This window comes from Triticum dicoccoides, chromosome 7B (assembly GCF_002162155.2).
Source record: "Triticum dicoccoides isolate Atlit2015 ecotype Zavitan chromosome 7B, WEW_v2.0, whole genome shotgun sequence".
In the NCBI taxonomy this organism is placed as follows: domain Eukaryota; kingdom Viridiplantae; phylum Streptophyta; class Magnoliopsida; order Poales; family Poaceae; genus Triticum; species Triticum dicoccoides.
The window spans coordinates 738,649,037-738,655,241 of NC_041393.1; positions in this window are offsets into that span (position 1 = coordinate 738,649,037).

The following is a 6,205-nucleotide window of genomic DNA, read 5'->3' on the forward strand; positions in this document are numbered from 1 at the left end:
CGTCATGACGTCGGCGAACTGCTGCGCCGTCGGGACGAGGAGGACCCGGATGCGCCCAAGAGCCACCTGCTCACGAACGAAGTGTATATCGAGCTAAATGTGCTTCGTTCGACGATGATGAACCGGGTTGGCGGAGAGGTAGACGGCGGAGACATTGTCGCAGTAGACGAGCGTGGCCTTGTGAACATCACAAAGCAACTCCTGGAGCAGCTGACGGAGCCAAGAGCATTCAGCAACGGCGTTAGCCACTGCTCGATACTAAGCCTCGACACTCGAGCGGGACACGGTGGGCTGTCGCTTGGAGGACCAAGAGATCAGGGACGGCCCAAGGTAGACACAGTACCCCGAGGTGGAGCACCGTGTGTCCGGGCAGCCAGCCCAGTCCGCATCAGAGTAGGCGACGAGGTCGGTGGAGGTGGAGGCCGTCAGCGTAAGTCCCAAGGACTGGGTGCCGCGTAAGTATCAGAGGATACGCTTCATCAAAGTCCACTGAGAGTCGGGCGGAGCATGCATGTGAAGACAGACCTGCTGAACGGCATACTGCAAGTCGGGGCGCGTCAGGGTCAGATACTGCAGGGCGCCCACAATGGAGCGGTAGAAAGCTGCATCAGATGCAGGCGAACCCTCCAAAGCCGAGACCTTGGCCTTGGTGTCGACAGGCGTGGGAGCGGGCTTGCAGTTAAGCATGCCAGCTCGATCAAGAAGTTCATGGGCATAACGCTGCTGATGCAGGAAAAACCCATCTGGCCGTCGAACCACCTCAATGCCAAGGAAGTAATGCAGAAGACCCAAGTCCTTCAGGGCAAACTCATCACGAAGACGAGCAGTGAGCCGCTCGAGGAGCACGACAGTGGATGCCGTCAGGATGATGTCGTCGACGTATAGCAGCAAGTAGGCCGTGTCAACTCCGTGATGATACACGAAGAGGGACGCATCGGAGCGAGTCGATGTAAATCCAAGCGTCTAGGAAGGCGGCGATGCGCTAGTACCAGGCTCGAGGTGTCTGCTTCAACCCGTAAAGTGAACGGGAGAGCAAGCACACATGGTCTGGATGCGTGGCGTCGACGAAGCCGGTGGGCTGCTCACAGAATACCTTCTCAGCCAGGTGGCCATGCAAGAAGGCATTGGACACGTCCAACTGATGCACAGGCCATGCTCGGGACACGGCTAGCTGGAGCACGGCGCGGATCGTGCCCGGTTTAACAACCGGGGCAAATGTGTCGGTGAAGTCCATGCCCGCGCGTTGCCGGAAACCCCGAACCATCCAGCGAGCTTTGCAGCGCTCGAGAGTGCCATCCGGACGAGTCTTGTGCCGAAAGACCCACTTGCCCGTGATGATGTTGGCACTGGGCGGCCGAGGGACGAGCTGCCAGGTACGGTTCCGCTGGAGCGCGTCGAACTCTTCCTGCATCGCAGCGAGCCAATGAGGATCCCGAAGGGCGGCTCGAGCTGACGATGAGAGAGGAGACGGCTCAGAGGCGGAAGCTGTTGGGGAACGTTGCAGAAAATAAAATTTTTCTACGCTTCACCAAGATCAATCTATGGAGTCATCTAGCAACGAGAGAGAGAGGAGTGCATCTACATACCCTTGTAGATCGCGAGCGGAAGCGTTCAAGAGAACGGGGTTGAGGGAGTCGTACTCGTCGTGATCCAAATCACCGAAGATCCTAGTGCTGAACGGACAGCACCTCCTTGTTCAACACACATATAGTTGGGAAGACGTCTCTGATACGTCTCCAACGTATCTATAATTTATGAAGCATTCATGCTATATCACTATATGTTTTGAATGATTTTGGGCTATATTATCCACTTTTATATTATTTTTGGGACTAACCTATTTACCGGAGGCCCAGCCCAGATTTGCTGTTTTATGCCTATTTCAGTGTTTCGAGGAAAAGGAATATCAGACGGAGTCAAAACAGAACGAAATCAACTAGAGAAGTTATTTTTGGAAGGAAACCTACCAGATAGACTTGGACCCTACGTCAGGAGATGAGGGAGGTGCTCACGAGGGTGGGGGGCGCGCCGCCCCCCCTGGGCGCGCCCCCCTGCCTCATGGGACCCCCGTAGCTCCACCGACGTACTTCCTGCACCCATATATACCTATGTGCCCAAAAACTTCCAGAACAGAACCTAGATCGGGAGTTCCGCCGCCGCAAGCCTCTGTAGCCACCAAAAACCAATCGGAACCCTGTTCCGGCACCCTGCCGGAGGGGGATCCCATCACCGGAGGCCATCTTCATCATCCCGGTGCTATCCATGATGAGGAGGGAGTGTTCACCCTCGGGGCTGAGGGTATGTACTAGTAGCTATGTGTTTGATCTCTCTCTCTCGTGTTCTCTCTCGTGTTCCTCTGTGGCATGATCTTGATGTATCCCGAGCTTTGCTATTGTAGTTGGATCTTATGATGTTTCTCCCCCTCTACTCTCTTGTGATGATTTGAGTTTCCCCTTTGAAGTTATCTTATCGGATTGAGTCTTTTATGAGAACACTTGATGTATGTCTTGCGTGGGATAACCATGGTGACAATGGGTTATTCTATTGATCCACTTGATGTATGTTTTGGTGATCAACTTGCGGGTTTCGTGACATTGGGAACCTATGCATAGGGGTTGGCACACGTTCTTGACTCTCCGGTAGTAGCTTTGGGGCACTCTTTGAAGTACTTTTATGTTGGTTGGATGAATCTGAGAATGTGTGACGCATATCGTATAATCATGCCCACGGATACTTGAGGTGACAATGGAGTATCTAGGTGACATTAGGGTTTTGGTTGATTTGTGTCTTAAGGTGTTATTCTAGTACGAACTCTTTTATAGATTGATCCGAAAGAATAACTTTGAGGTGGTTTCGTACCCTACCATAATCTCTATGTTTGTTCTCCGCTATTAGTGGCTTTGGAGTGACTCTTTGTTGCATGTTGAGGGCTTGTTATATGATCTATCTATGTTATTATTGTTGAGAGAACTTGCACTAGTGAAAGTATGAACCTTAGGCCTTGTTTCCTATCATTGCAATACCGTTTACGCTCACTTTTACCACTTGTTACCTTATTGTTTTTATTATTTCAGATTACAAAAACCTTTATCTACTATCTATTTTGCACTTGTATCACCATCTCTTCGCCGAACTAGTGCACCTATACAATTTACCATTGTATTGGGTGTGTTGGGGACACAAGAGACTCTTTGTTATTTGGTTGCAGGGTTGCTTGAGAGAGACCATCTTAATCCTACGCCTCCTACGGATTGATAAACCTTAGGTCATCCACTTGAGGGAAATTTGCTACTGTCCTACAAACCTGTGCACTTGCAGACCCAACAAAGTCTACAAGAAGAAGGTTGTGTAGTAGACATCAAGCTCTTTTCTGGCGCCGTTGCCGGGGAGGCTAGGTAAAGGGTACTCACACTCCGTCACTAAGCTCTTTTCTGGCGAGGTGAGTGCTTGAAGGTATATCTTTAGATCTTGCAATCGAATCTTTTTGTTTCTTGTTTTAGCACTAGTTTAGTTTATAAAAGAAAACTACAAAAAAAATGGAATTGAGTTTGTCTCATACGCTTCATCTTTTTAATATCTTTCGTGAGAATGATGGAAAGGAAAATTGTGCTCAAGTGCTAGAAGAAGAATTACATAGAATGCTTGGCATAAAATATGTGAATGATGAGCATGATTGCAATGTTGTTAGTACGAATTATTTGAATATCCATGATGCTAATGATGATTGCACTAGTTATGATGAAAATGTCTCCTATAAACATGTCAATTTTTGTGGAGTGCATTGGGCTTGCAAGGACACACCAAATAGGGAAGATAGATATTGCAAGAGGCATAAGTACTTAGAAACCAAATTGTTGCAAGAAGAGCTAGATGAATGTGCTGAAAGATTCAATATTTTTCATGCTCCTTGTGAACTTTGCAATGAATGTGATCATTTTAGTACCCAATGCAAATTGTTTCATGATCGTATCGTGTCCAAAAATTGTGATGACTTGATTTCCCTTGCACATCATAATGAACTTAGTTTGCTCTTGGGTTATGAAGAAATTAAACGTATAACTAAGATTATTCCAGAATTTGCCCTTGATAGAATTCTTCATTTTGATCTAGAGAAGATTTATATGTATTGTGCGGAGAATTGCATTGAAAATCCTTATATTGCCAATTACCTAAAGAAAAGAAAGCAAATGGAAGATGATGAGAATACTAATGAAAGGGAAGAGGCTTCCCAGTCTCCTCCTATTATTTCTTATGATGAATCAGGTAACGAGGAGGAGCTTTCTATTCAGCCAATCTCATCAATAAGGAGCTCAAAGAGGAAGGTTGAACCTACACATAATGTGAAGAAGAAAAATAAAAGAAGGAGCAACAAAGGTAAAAAGGTATCCCTCCCAAATGATGTTGCTCCTACTACTACTTGTGATGATGATAATTGCTATACTATTGGTGCTATCCATATTTTTAATGATGAGAGTGATTATGCTTATGATATGAAAGGGACCAAGCATGAGGAAGCTATGTTTGATGAGTATGAAATATTTGAGAATATATTTTCTGAAATTAATATTTGTCCCAAGCTTGGGGATGCTACGTTTAACGAAGATGATATTTTTAGCATCCCAAGTTTTGATATGCAAAGTTGTTATGATAATAGCATGCCTCTTTATGATGATTATATTGATGAAAGTGGGTTTGGAAGAGTGTCAACTTTAGGAAGTAGTGATCCCACTATTTTGGAGGATGTTGAATCTTATTGTGATGAATATGAAAGTGGATTTGGAAGAGTGTCAACTTTATTTAGTGATTCCACTATCTTGGGAGAGGTTTCAATCGATTATGATGAGAACGAAGTTGCTACTTATGATGATTATTGTGATGAAACTTATGCTATAAAAAGTAGTGATGATTATATTTACAAATCTTGTCATCATTATGATTACCCTTTTTCTGAACATTACTCTTTTAATGTGGAAACAATTTTTAGTGTTCAAGTCTCTTATGATTCTCCTACTATTCCGAATGAGAAGAGTTTTGCTTATGTGGAGAGTATTAAAAATTCTATGCTTGTAGATCATGAAAAGAATGCTTTAGGTGCTGGTTATATTGTTGAATTCATTCATGATGCTACTGAAAATTATTATGAGGGAGGAAAATATGCTTGTAGGAGTTGCAATAATGCCAAGTCTCCTCTCTATGTGCTTAAAATCTTGAAGTTATGCTTGTGTTACCTTCCTATGCTAGTTGATTATTGTTCCCATAAGTTGTTTGCTCACAAAATCCCTATGCATAGGAAGTGGGTTAGACTTAAATGTGCTAGTTATATGCTTCATGATGCTCCCGTCATGTTTCAATTCTTATCTTTTCCGTGAGCATCATTGTCATCATCATGCCTACCTAAAAAGGCATTAAAGAAAAGCGCTTGTTGGGAGACAATTTATCCTTACTATTTTTGTGTGTCCACATGATTATGATACTGTAGTAATCATGTTTTATAGCTTTTGTTTCAATAAAGTGCCAAGTAGAACCTTTGGGAAGACTTGGGTGAAGTTTATATGATCTTGCTGTAGAAAACAGAAACTTTAGCGCTCATGAGATTAGCTGCCATTTTTTACTGGAGAGTGATTTTAGGTTGATTATTTTTGAAGATGATTAATAGACAAATTTCTCAGGTCCAGCAATTTATTTCATAATTTTTGGGGTTCCAGAAGTTTACGTTTGATACAGATTACTACAGACTGTTCTGTTTTTGACAGATTCTGTTTTCTATGTGTTGTTTGCTTATTTTGATGCATCTATGAGTAGTATCGGAGGGTATGAACCATAGATAAGTTGGAGTAAAGTAGATATTACACCAATATGAATTTAGAATGAGTTCATTACAGTACCTAAGTGGTGGTTTTATTTTCTTATACTAACGGAGCTTACAAGTTTTGTGTTGAGTTTTGTGTGGTTGAAGTTTTCAAGTTTTGGGTAAAGATTCGATGGACTATGGAATAAGGAGTGGTAAGAGCCTAAGCTTGGGGATGCCCAAGCCACCCCAAGGTAATATTCAAGGACAACTAAGAGCCTAAGCTTGGGGATGCCCCGGAAGGCATCCCCTCTTTCGTCTTCGTTCATCGGTAACTTTACTTGGAGCTATATTTTATTCACCACATGATATGTGTTTTGCTTGGAGCGTCATTTTATCTTGCTAGTTTTTGCTTGC